At 53.1% G+C, this 12827-nt stretch overlaps 1 long non-coding RNA gene across 1 annotated transcript; it reads left to right on the top strand.

Moving 5' to 3' along the window:
- Nucleotides 1-3018: 3018 nt before the first annotated feature.
- LOC141276513 (uncharacterized) lies at nt 3019-11656 on the top strand. Its single transcript, XR_012326199.1, has 3 exons — nt 3019-4518; nt 9005-9126; nt 11030-11656. It is a non-coding gene; the product is annotated as an uncharacterized lncRNA (long non-coding RNA).
- The last annotated feature ends 1171 nt before the right edge of the window (nt 11657-12827 follow it).

Below are 12827 nucleotides of genomic sequence, written 5' to 3'. Positions count from 1 at the left end.
AGCATCTTTTTATGTGCTCATTGGCCAGGTGTATATCGTCTTTGGAGAAACTTGTATTCAAGTCCTTTGCCCATTTTTAACTGGGTTTTGTTGTTTTTGTTGAGCTGTACAGCTTCTTTGTTTATTTTGGATATTAACCCCTTATCAGATATAATATTTGCAAATATTTTCTCCCATTCCACAGATTGTCTTTCACTGTCAGTTATGTCCTTTGATGAATAAAAAGTTTTTAATTTTGATGTCATCCAATTTATTTATTTTTACTTTTGTTGTCTGTGCTTTGGTGTCACATCTAAGAAATCATAACCAAATATAGTGTCATGAAGATTTTCCCATATGTTTTATTCTATGAGTTTCATAGTTTTAGGTATTTGATCCATTTTGAAATAATTGTATATATGGTGTAAGGCAATTCATTCTTCTTCCTGTGGATATTCAGTTTTCCTAACATAATTTGTTGAAAAGACTCTCCTTTCCCCATTGAATGGTCTTGGCACCCTTGTTGAAAGTCCTGTGAGTCATTGTTTCTGGGCTCTCCATTCTATTTGTTGCTCTATATATCTGTCTTAATGCCAGTACCACATTGTTTTGATTACTGTAGGTTTGCAGTAAGCTTTGAAATCAGGAAATGTGACACCTCCAATTTTTTTTTTCAAGATTGTTTTGGCTATTCAGGGTCCCTTATTCTATATGAAATTTAGGATGAATTTTTCTATTTCTGCAAAAAATGCCATTAGAAATTTGATAGGGATTGTGCTGAATCTGCAGGTCCCTCTGGGTAGTATTCACATCTTAAAAATGTTGTCTTCCAATCCATGCATACAGGATGTCTTTCTAGCTATTTGTGTCTTCTTTAATTTCTTTCAGCAATGTTTTATAGTTTTCAGTGTACAAGTCTTTCACCTCCTTGGGTAATTATATTCCTAAATATTTTATTCTCTTTGACTCTGATGTAAACCGAGTTGTTTTCTTAATTTCCGTTTTAGATTGTTCACTGTTAGTACATTCTGTGTGGAGGGTGTGGAGAGGCCGTGGAGAGCGTGATCTAGCTGTGCCCCCAAGGTCTTAGGATCCTACGCCTGTGCAGCTGGAGGAGCCCTGACAGCCTTGGTTCAGGGCTTACACTTTTCCAGAGAAGGGACTCTCACCCAGAGAGGTCCACTGCTCACAGCAGCCATCCCAGGAAGGGCGCCGTGAGAGCAGGGCCCTGACTCTAGCCATCCCCACATCCTGCCCAGGGCCCATGCCTTCCAGTCCGGAGTGCTGAGAACTTCACGGCCACAGAGTGAATCTGCACTGTATCGATGGCACCTGCATAAGACAAATACAATAAACTGATTCTGATGTTCCCTAAATCCTGGCCCGTCTCTTTCAGGCTGTAGTTGGAATAAATTGATTAATAGATAAACAGACATTTAAAAAAACCCTTAGCTGAAATCACAGTGCAGCCCCGTAGAAAAGGACCACACCCCCTCCATCCACGAAGGTGATGAAGGTCATGGACCAGAAGTTGCAGGCGGCACTCATCCTGGGCTCTGTAGGGTGATGCTCTCATGTCATTGAAAGTGTTTGGGGGCCTCACACTGCCTGTGTCCTCAGACGGCTTATCTCCAGGGCAAAGGCAGCAGCTTCTGGGGGTGGAGTGGACCCACCCTGCATTGTCAGGGCTGTCACCTTCCTGCTTCTCTAAACTCTGCAGTCCCAAGGGGAAGCCCGGAGGGCGGGTTGTGTGGGTGTTGCAGCCTGGGGAGCCTCTGCCCCAGGGGACTTATCTGCGGCCACGCTCCTGGAGCCAGGCCAGTGACCTCGCTTCACCCATGACCTACCCCACCGACTTCTCAGTTCCAGGAATTGTTGGGAAAATCCCATTGGAAACCTGAGGATGGCTGGGTCCCTTGACACCACCACTTGTGCGCTGAGACAGAGGGTGAGGTCGGGCCTGACTGAGGGGCCGTGTGACCTGGAACCCCACCACTCTCGGGGGCCTGTGGGGAGGGGGTTTAGCTTCGATCTCCCTTCTGCTGGTCTTGGCTCCCAGGACGTGGAAGCAAGCCCAGGCCCTACAGGGCTGGGCGGTTCTCATGTTCTTGGCCTCCAGGCCTCCAAAGGGAAAGCTTTAGGGTGAAGAATCACACACCTCATTAGAAAGCCCCTCCTCTTCAGTATGAAGCCCAGAAACGAAGAAAACACAGAGGAAGGAAAAGAGGCTATTGAAAGCCTTCACTACATGCTTGACACAGCAAAGAACTTGACCCCCATCCCCTCGTTTAGTTATCACAACAACTGTGAGGCGGCCATGGCCGTCACCCCATTTCACAGCCGAGGACCGAGAGGCAAGGCAGCCGCGTGTCCGGGACCAGCCTCGGACTCTCCAAGGTCCTCGTTTACGAATCGTGGGGATTTGAGACCGCGACAGCAGGGCAGTAAAGCAAGTGCAGGCCCTTCTGAACACGGCCAGTGACCACACAGGTAGCACACCTGGGCGCCACCCTGGGCTGGTCCCAGAGAGAGGAGAAGGCAGCCTGAGGAGGAGATCCCGGCGCCTCAGATATCACAACAAATGGAACTTCTTCCCTTTTGTCCTGGCTTGGTCCCTGGCAAGTGGGGTGCTGCGATCCTTCATTCAGTTGACAAGTGTTCGCCGACTTGGGGCCTGGGCAGCATGGAGCTGGTGTGGGTACGTGAGTGCCCACTTGGCTCTGTTCCACGGGTAGAGCCCGCTGGGGCTGGGTCTCCTTGCAGAGGACGGGGAGAGGCCTCACCTGCCTGCTCCAGCTTTGCTCCCCCACCCCCTCCCCAATTCTCCTCCCGTGGGACAGCGTCCACAGGGGTCCAGATGTAGAGCGTGGGCTCAGCTCCCCACTGTCTCAGAGCCACCGCTCACTCATGCTTTGAAAGAAACATTTTCCGGTCCCGATTCTCTTGGAAAATGGCGTAGGAACACTTTGCTGGTAATTAGTGCGTATGTAGTAAGCGCTCAACAAATGCTGTCCTTGAGGCAAGGGGCAAATGGGGGTGGGAGGGCAGAGCCGTGGCCCCGGGCTTGGTTCCGTTCAGGCTGGAGGAGCAGCCCCAAGGACTCCAGGCCCAGTCCCTCCCCAGGAAGTGCGCGGGGGGCCTTACTCCCTGAGGACCAAACGGGTGGAGGACGTCTCAGGGGAGACTCAGTTGCATGTCCCAGGTGCAGAATGTACATCATCGCGTGAGCTGTGTGCTGGTTCCCTGGGACCCACCTTCCCGGCAGAGTAAACCCATGTTGAGGCTGGCTTGATGTGCGGGCTGTTTCTCTTGGGTGTGGGGAAAAAGATAAGAACGAGAAAATTAAAGAGTGTGTGATCCGCACAACCAGAAAGCAAACAGTGATTGTGATGATAATATAATGACAAGGAACCGGACTTACCAGAGAAAGGAAGGGAAGGGGCCTGGCGACATTCATTCTCTGCTGCTGGCCTACGGGGGCAGCCGGTCACTAGGAGTTCTCTGGGATTCTTAGAAGGCCTGGCCGATAGTTGGTGTGTTTCCAACTAGCGCTCAGGTTCTTGAGGTTTAAGGTCAGTTTGAGCTTGTGGATGCCATGCCAGTCTGACCAATATTGCAACATCCCGCCGCAGGAACACACAGCGGCAGTGCTGGTGTGGCTGGATCTTCCGGTGACAGCAGAAATAAATACCAGTTCATGGAAAAATAGAAAACTGGGCTATTCTCCAGCGTATCCTCGGAATGCCCGAAAGAGGGGAATGTCACCCTCACCCCCGCCCCGCCCAGTATTGCAGACACGACTGTGGACGCTGGCATCTCCACGTGTCTCAAGATGCCAGGCGTCTGGGTTAAGACTCTGGGATCAGAGCTCACAGAAAGCTCCAGTCACCCACCGCCAGCCCCGTGCAGGTCATGCAGGGCACTCAAGGCGTGACACGTGAAGCCCAGGGTTCCCTGAACCGGTGTCCTGTGCTGTAGGATATTCATGAGTGTTACTTAAAAAAAAAAGAAGGTCCCATGACCCACTGACTTTGGAAAACACTACTTTAAAGTAAAGCAGTTTTATTATTTAGGAGTTGTTGGTGCCTTTAATATGGTAATGTGTTTAATCAGCCGGAGGGGATGAGTATGCAGCTAGATCCAGACTTATTTGACAGAACACGGATACTGTACGTTTTTAAAAATGGAAAATCTACGGACTTATTGTGAAAAATACATGCTCCAGGACAAAGCCTTGCCAAATAATACTGGAAAAGCTGAACATGACGAGTTTACACTGAGCTGTACTCAGCGGTGCTCAAGTGTGATTTACGCTGCGGCATTCGGATGCTCGTCAGGGAAATGGAGTGACAGGAAATCTGTTAAGATTTACGTCTTTTGACCTCTCAGACACTTGTGCATCCTGTTCAGAAAGCTCAAGCCCACCTACATTTTCCCGAGCCCGTGACAGGGGAGCCTGGAGTGCGGGCCACGTGAACACAGCCGTCTGGATTTTGCCCTGAGCTCCCGTGCTGCTCTGCGGCTTCACAGGAAGGCTGGGTAAGCAGAATGAGCCTTTAAGCTCCATAACCCTTGTATGCACTTGGCGGTTCCTCCTTCCTGGTCCTTTTCATTTACGCTGATGCCCACGTTTGCGCCAGCCCCATGTACGAGCCAGAGATTCATCCTCCAATGGCAAGCGTCTGGGTCCGGCCTCTGCGTCCACTTCTGTCCGTAGGTCCAGGGTGGGCTGCCTTACGGAGGACCCGTGCCTTGGGTTGGGACCCCGTAAGCTGCCCCTGAGATAAGCTGGGGAGAAGAACCCTGGAAGTATCAGGTGGGAAGTGGGGGGATGAGGTGGGGGTGAGGGAGCTGGACCACGTGCTTTGGGGAGCAGAGCTCCGCTGGGTTCTCTGTCCTGTTGGGTCACTGTGACACCACATGAGAAGGTTGGGTATTTGTCCTCTGACCCTCACCTCCCACTGACTCAGGTCTCCTCCCAGGGGTGTCAGCTCCTGGCTCTTCCAGGAGAAAGAAGGCCCGGGGGGATGCACATGCTGGCCCCGGGAAACTGGAGTTGTCAGGGGTGAGGGCCCAGGGGCTGTGCCTGGCCCAGGTGACGCTCAATTTCTAGCACTTTTTGGTCAGAGCTTCTTGGTCACAGGTCATTCCAGCCTTATGAAGCCCTCCTGTCCACGAACCAGCTTCAGCGTCACCCAAAACACCTGTGCATCTTGGACACTAGAGAGCATGTGACAGAATCGGGCTTTTCTTCTGCATACTCTCGGTTGTGGTTTTCAAGCCGCCGCCTTTCCCGAGCCCACGGCCCTCTGCACTGGGCATGAGGAATGCCCGTCTCTGCTTTGAGAAATCCGGGAGGCACCAGCCACACCGGGGCCACACGCCAGGGGAGCAAGCCAGCAGCTGTGCTATTTTCAACTAAAAAATAAGACAAAACTGAGGCGTTACAAAGTTTTCATATTTGAGTCGACAGTATTACCTAGTTGTAACTTAGGCATCCAGGTCCTTGTCTCAGGTGGGCTCTGAGGGGCCCTGGCCGTGACAGGTAGAGGAATGAGAAGCTCTTTGTGACCTGGAGACACAGAGAGAAGGTTATGAGTCTTATTACTGATCAAACTAAACACATCCCTGAACCCTACCCTTGCTGGTCCCAAGCCTGACTGTGGGTGACCTTGTAGGTTCAAACAGCAGACATGCTCTGCAGCCTTGGGCTTGGGGAACGACTCGGAAGGTATGGGAAGACCTTCTGCTTGCCCAGACTAGCGCGTCTCAAACGGGAGGGCTTGCTGAGGCCCAGGTTGTGTCTCCCCAGAAGGGTATGTGGAACCCCCAGTACCCGTGAATGTACTTTGCAGATATAATCAGGGTAAGGTGAGGTCGTTAGGGTGAACCGTCATCCAGTACGACTGGTCTCCTTATAAGAAGAGGAGAGCGGAACGGGGAGATAGGTACGTGGGGAGAAAGACGGCAGGTGATGACAGAGATGGGGGTGACATGGCCAGAAGCCAGGGGACACCCCAAGCTGCTAGAAGCTGGAAGAGGTGAGGAAGGATCTTTCCGTGGAGGACTGGGAGGGAGCACGGTCTTGCCAACACCTTGACTCAGGATTTCCAGCCTGAGGAACTGTGAAAGGATGAATTTCTCTTATTTTAAGCCCCCCCAGTTTGTGGTACTGAGTTACAGCCGCCCCAGGAAACTAATGCAGAGTGGGTGGGAATTCACGTTACTAACAGGCACCCGGGTGGCACTGATGCTCCAGGTCTGGACCTTACTTTGAACATCCCTGACCCAGGTCAGGCCAGGTCAGCCCTGCCCACCGCACACATGCACGTGGAGAGGATATCTGTCCAGGCGGGCCTTTGACCCCCACCCTGCAGCTGCCGCCTCCCAGCTTCGTCTCCCCTGTCCCTGCCTCCTCTGCCTCCCGCTGGTGCCCCACCCTTCTGTGCATTTGCACATTCTCTCCTCTGCCTGCAAACCCTGCACCCCTGGCCCAGAACACTCCAGCTCAGCTGTTACACCCAACCCCGTCCTCGCGCCCCTCCCCGGGAACAAGCAGTGTCTTCGCGTCCCTTCTCACCAAGGAGCTCGTGGTCCGTGCGTCCCCAGGGTGCCGGGAGCTGCCATTGCAGCAGCGACACTCTGCACGCCTGTCTCCCTTCTGCCTGGAGCCCCACTCGAGCCCATTTACCTGCCCAGCCCTGTGGAAACTCATCCGTGTTTCTGGGAGCAGAAGGAGAGCCAATGAAAGGCTGTGTGTCCAGAGGTGTCCAGCTGGGCTCTGCTGTCCTGGGGTCTGCGGCGAACACAGTGGACACATTTTTCCACAGTAGTTCAGAGTAGTTTGGGTCAAGGTTATTGCGAATAACTTCCCTGGCCCTTCAGTTAGCCCCCTTTCTGCTCCCCTGACAGTGGTGTGAGGGCGGTTATTATGACAGAGCCCCTGTGCTCTGGGCGGTGTTGCTGGTTTAGCGGAGCAGCGAGTTCTGCTTGCCCTCCCGGACCAGCCGAGCCCACTGCGGTACAGGCCCTGGTGACGAACAAAGGACGACAAAGGTGGGGCCGTCGCCCTTCCCAAGCAAGTTCCTCCACGTTGTGAAAGGAAGAGCAGAGATGGCGGTAGTTTAACTCATAAAACTGCTTTCCCACCACCACTGGCCCCAGGAAAGGATACGGTTTTGACTCGGCTGGTGGCCAGCATCTGCCCCGGCCGCTTTCTAACCGTGCCAAAACTGATGTTCATAAAGGGAAAAATCAGGGGGAGAAAACCCAGTTTCCCCCGCAGGCCTGGGGCCAGGGGCGGGGACTGCTCCCTCCCCCAGTGGGCTGTGCATCCCTGGCCCATGGGAGTCGCAGCAGAGCCAGGGGCTGTGGATTCTCCAGACACTTTAGGGAAATAAACCAAGGAGTTCGAGGTCAGATGTCTCAGGCAGCCCGGTTTTCTCCGGAGGCCTGGGACAGATGTTTGCCTGAGGCCCTGCAGTGACGCCACGTGTGATCACAGAGTGTGAGCAGGGAGAAATCTGGAAAATGGGGCTTTCAACCTCAGGCCATCCTTGGGCGCCAAACACAAGCTGGACGCAGAACAAAAAGTGCAGACGTTACAAGAAAGAGGCCGGGTCAGGCGGGTGGCCCCGCTTTGGCCTCGAGGCACCCAGGAGTGCCCGCCAAGCTGACCGGAAGGTAGGACTCGGGCAGTGTCGCCCGAAACTGCTTCAGGTCAGGACGCCTATGTGCAGACCTCCAGTTACAAATTCTCATTTTCTTTCCAGTTTTAAAAATGTACTATATATACTTATTATAGAAAGTTGGAAAAGAGAGAGAAGTATTTGGGAAAAAACGTCACCCATATGCCACCACCCAGAGAGGTTCCCTGCGGGCAGATCAGGGGATTTCTCTGCAGCTTCAGACATGATTGCATTCACTCAGCAGAGACTTTTAAACCTTGAATGTTAAAAGATGAACACTTCCGTCTCCAAGTATAAACTCTTGTGAACATGGTTTACTCATAGTATGTCAGTCAGGAGAGTTTACTGAACCGGACTCCTGTTGGATTAGGACAATACCCTACATGTGTTTGTTTATTTGTTTCAATAATGGTTCCATGATCTTAATGCAGAACACTGGTTTTGTTCTGCGTGCACACACACACACACACACATACACACGCAGACGCACACACACATGCAGACACACACACAGACTCAGACCCACCCAGAGACACACGCAGGCACAGAGACACACATATGCACACACTCAGACACACACACACACACACACACACACATCTTGGATTCTAGTTTGGTTTCTACTGCTAAGCAAATGTTTCCACTTGGTCACTCAATCTTTCTGGACCTGATTCTTCGTATTTGTGAAATGAGGGGTCAGAGCAAGTGACCTCGAGTTCCCTTCAGTTGGAGTGACCCGGAAGTGCTGGCGTGAGGGCCCTTTCTGTGGTGGACACGTGTCCGTGTGGGCCTGGGCACTTGGAGGTTTGTGGGTAAGCCCCTCTTTTTAACCATTTTTCATATCACCCTCAGTGGATGTGTGTTTGTTTATAAATTACAACTAGGTACTGCTGTTGATCCGCATATGAAAGCTTTGTAACGCTTAAGTTTTGCCCTATTTTTTAGTTGAAAATAGCACAGCTGCTGGCTTCCTCCCCTGGCGTGTGACCCCGGTGGGGCTGGCGACTCCCGGATTTCCCAAAGCAGAGACGGGCATTCCTCATGCCCCATGCAGAGGGCCGTGGGCTCGGGAAAGGTGGCGGCTTGAAAACCACAACCGAGAGTATCCAGAAGAGAAGCCTGATTCTATCACACCTTCCTGAGCGTCCCAGACCAACGTGGACATGGGCCTGCTCTGGTCTTTCCAAAGCTTCCCTCCTGGAGACCTGAGTGCGGCCCAGGGTGGTGAAACGGGTTTGAAGCGTGTGCCCGGCCAGCTGGCACAGCAGAAATATTAAAGATCATTTGTTAAGGTCATCAGCCCTTTTTCTCTTACTTTTGTCCCAATTTTTTCACAGGCCCTGAATTAAGGACCAGAAATGAAAGAGTTCTCCAAAGTCCCCCAGGCACCTTGCTTTAAACCTGGAGGAGAAACTCACAGTTTAAATCACGAATGACGTCCAGGAGCTACAACGTGTAGGTAGGCGTGTGTGTTTGTGGGTTTGTGAGTGTGGATCTCAGGAGGCCCACTGAACAGCTGCACCTCTGGGACCCCACGTTCCAACGACATCGGTGTGGGGAGCGGGGGGCTTGCACTCTCCCAGGGATTCGGAGCCCCCCTCCCCTGTAAACTCTGCACTCCAACCACCTCTGATGCCCAGCCTGATCTGGCTGTCTCCATACGGTTCACCTGCAATGGGTCCCTCGCGCTGAGGCCTGGCTACTCCTTCCAGCCCAGGGAGCCCAGACCTCTGGGGTTACCTTGCTAATCATGCCCGCAGGGCTGAGTCCACCCAACAGTGGGGGTGGGGTGCTTCTGGAACCGGATGGAACCCCCCAAAGCTTTCCCCAGTGATGGGCTATCACTAAGTCAGGAGCCAACACTGAGGCCCCGGGAGATTCATTAATCTTACTCCAGGTCAGAAGCAAGTGATACAGGTGTGGTTGGTGGTAAGGCCAAGAATAACTAGGGAGTCAACACAACTGAGTTTATAAGCGGTTCACGACATCGTGGAGGTAGGTCTTACTAACACCGTGATTGTGTGTCACAGAAAACAGGCCAAGCGGAAGCCAGCTTCCCCCAAAGTTTTAAAGTCGCCACCAACTTTGTGGTAACACGGATTTCTGCTTCCTAGTCTAGAGCAGATTTTTTCCAGTTTTATTGAGAAATCATCGACACACATCGCTGTGCAAGTTTAAGATGTACAGCATGATGGTCTGATTCACATATATTGTGAAATGATGACCACAGAAAGTTCAGTTCGCATCCACCTTCTTATAGATACACTGAAAAGAAAAGAAAAAAGCTCTACTGTAATAACTCTTAGGATTGACTCACCAACATTCCTACGTACCTTCCCAGCAGCGTAAACTCTAGTCATCGTGTTGTATTTACATCCCTAGGACGTTATTTGTCGTATAACTGGAAGATTTTGCCTTGTGACCACTTTCTTCCTATCTCCCCTCCCCACCCACCTCCTCTGAAAGTGGATTTTTTTTGGCCGCATCTCCTGGCTTGCAGGATCTTAGTTCCAGACCAGGGATTGAACCCTGGCCCCAGCAGTGAAAGCACCAAGTCCTAACCACTGGACCTCCAGGGAATTCCCTGAAAGTGGCTTTTTAACAGGTGATGTTTGACGGTGCAGAGTGAATGTAGCCCTCAGTGAGGGCGGTGCGGACCCAGAGGCCACGAGGCCCAAAGCCATGCCCCGAGCCCCGGGACCCTGCGCATGGGCCTCTTCTGCTCCTCAAACTGTGTCCAGGTTCCTGGGCCATGGAACTCGTGTGTTCCCAGTTTATCTCCCGCGCCCTCGTCACCTCCCCCTGCACGGCCTCTGTTCCGCTTACTGGTTGGCAGTGGTCCAGGCAGGAGTCCCCAGGGTGCCAGACAGAGCTGGCCTTGCAGACAAGCTGAGGGCAGGGGTCGTGGGTATGGAGAACAACAAGGCTGTCGCCACTTCCCGGCCCGTGACTCTAACGGAATGAGGAGCACGACGAGCTCCCCGAGCTCCCGTCCCTGGACCAGCAGAGGAAAACCCTGGGTCCCTGTTTGGCTGCCGTGGCCGCTTAGCCTCCACTCCAATCTGCAGGGCAGGTTCGGCTAAGCGGTCGCCTGGGGTCCCCGGCAGCTGTGTTTTAGGAAGAACCATTCCACCCTCCAGCATGGCTACGCCCTGCGACTCCACCTGAAACATAGTCTCGACCAGACTATGGGCACCGGTGCCTTCCTCTCTGGGAGCTGGAGCCTGGACTCCCCCGGCTTGTGAGAGACAACCGTGAACCTGGGGAGACCGCACAAACACAGCCTTTCTCAAAAGTAAACTGCAAAAGAATAGTTGAGTTATATTCACTAGTGAATGCTTCTGACTTCCCGATTGTTCTAGGACCTTCTGTGCTCGTGCGTGACGCCTGCCTGCGCACCTGTCCAGTGGAGGTAAGGCCCTGGCTCTGTCTCCTCTCTGCTCTGTGCTGGGCAGTGTCGCTGGGCCACAGTGGAGGTATTCACACCTCGGAGAGAGGCAACCGCTACACGGAGGGGCTTTTCCCTGGGGAGAAGGCAGTTGGTAGTTTCCCGGGACCCTTCGCTGAGGATGCTCTCGGTCATTGCTGTGCTCCCAGCGGCCAGCACAGCACTGGGCACATGGAGGCAAGTTCCCCACAGTCTCCTCCGGGGAGCTCCTCCCCGCTTGCTCTGGACCTTCTTACCGTGGACGAACTTGCTGGGTGTCTGAAGGCAGTGCCAGCCAAGATACTGGCAAGGCCATCTCCACCAGCGTGGTGACCACTTCTGCCTGTCCGGCCCTGCCTGCCCCCAGTTCTGGGCCTTCTGCTGCAGGAGTCGTGGACCTGGCGGTATAGGAGGACCTGGAGTTCAAAGTCCGCCTCGGCCACGACCCTGGGGCAGGACCCTGGTTCCCATGCACCCCAGTCTCTTGTCTGTAAATGGCGTGATGCTAGGGTTTGCTGGGGTTGCCATGGAGATAAAAAGACATGACAAAGAAATGACCAAAGTGGTCATGACTGGTCTTTCCGATATCTGGGGGCTGAGCCCTGGCCCCCTCACAGGGGCCCCTTAACATCCATTGGCCTTACTTGACATGCAGGGCTGTGGGAGGTGATGCGGAGGTCAGGGAGCCCTGGCTCCAGCCAGGTAGGCATGCTGCAGCGTACGTGGTTGAGCAGTGGATGGGGTACCTTAAGGCAGCGGTCCCTAACCTTTTTGGCACCAGGGACCAGTTTCGTGGAAGGCAATTTTTCCAGGGACTGGTGGGGGATGGGTGGCGGATGGTTCAGGCGGTAATGCGAGCGATGGGGATGGCAGAGGAAGCTTCGCTCGCTTCCCCGCCACTCATCTCCTGCTGTGCGGCTCGGTTCTTAACAGGCTGCAGACCGGTACCAGTCCGCGGCCCGGGGGTTGGGGACCCCTGCCCTAGGGGACGGGGATGGGCCCCTGAATTTGGCATCGGAGAGGTCAGCAGGCCTGGATAACATCAGAGGTAAAAGTTACTGCTGTTTCAGGAAACGGGAGGGTGAAGCATAGATCCGATCGTCCACAGACACTCCTGGGCCAGCCTCTACCCCCGTGGGCTCTGGAGCCAAATCGGCACCGAGACCCCCATTCAGCACTCCTCCTCCACCCTCCAGCCACCTGGGGCTCTGACCTCAGTCACAGCGCCGGCCGGCTCATCCCCGGGGCACTGTCTGCTCATGGCTGGAGCTGACAGTGATCTCCGGCACTTGCATCAGCGCTCAGCTTCGAAACCCAATCAAACATTTCACTTCCCAAACACCTCTTTAGTTCAACAAAAGCTCCCTTCATTCCAAAGTGAGACTTTGCAGAGACGTGCTGTTACTCAACAGGCCATTATAAAAGTCAGAACAATTACATGAGGAAGAAACGGAGGAGTTACCAGCAGTTGGGAAGGGAGAGAGCTTTTTTCACAATTATTACCTAATTCTGCACTGAAGCCATTATTGGGTCACTCCTCATTTCATGTAGTGAATGTGTTCAGGGCACGTAGATTTGTTTCTTCAGGGCAAATTCTCCTGCATTTCGATGTCCACATGCAGGAGAATGCTTTCATGGGAAAAAACCATCAGTCCCTTAAACTCTCATCCTACAGTATCTTCCGGCTCTTTCCTTGCAATTTTAACTTTTTAAAATGGACATTTTTCAATCAC

This window comes from Tursiops truncatus, chromosome 15 (genome assembly GCF_011762595.2).
Source record: "Tursiops truncatus isolate mTurTru1 chromosome 15, mTurTru1.mat.Y, whole genome shotgun sequence".
Lineage (NCBI taxonomy): Eukaryota > Metazoa > Chordata > Mammalia > Artiodactyla > Delphinidae > Tursiops > Tursiops truncatus.
The sequence above is the reverse complement of the archived record's forward strand: the minus strand, read 5'-3'. Positions and strand labels throughout refer to the sequence as shown.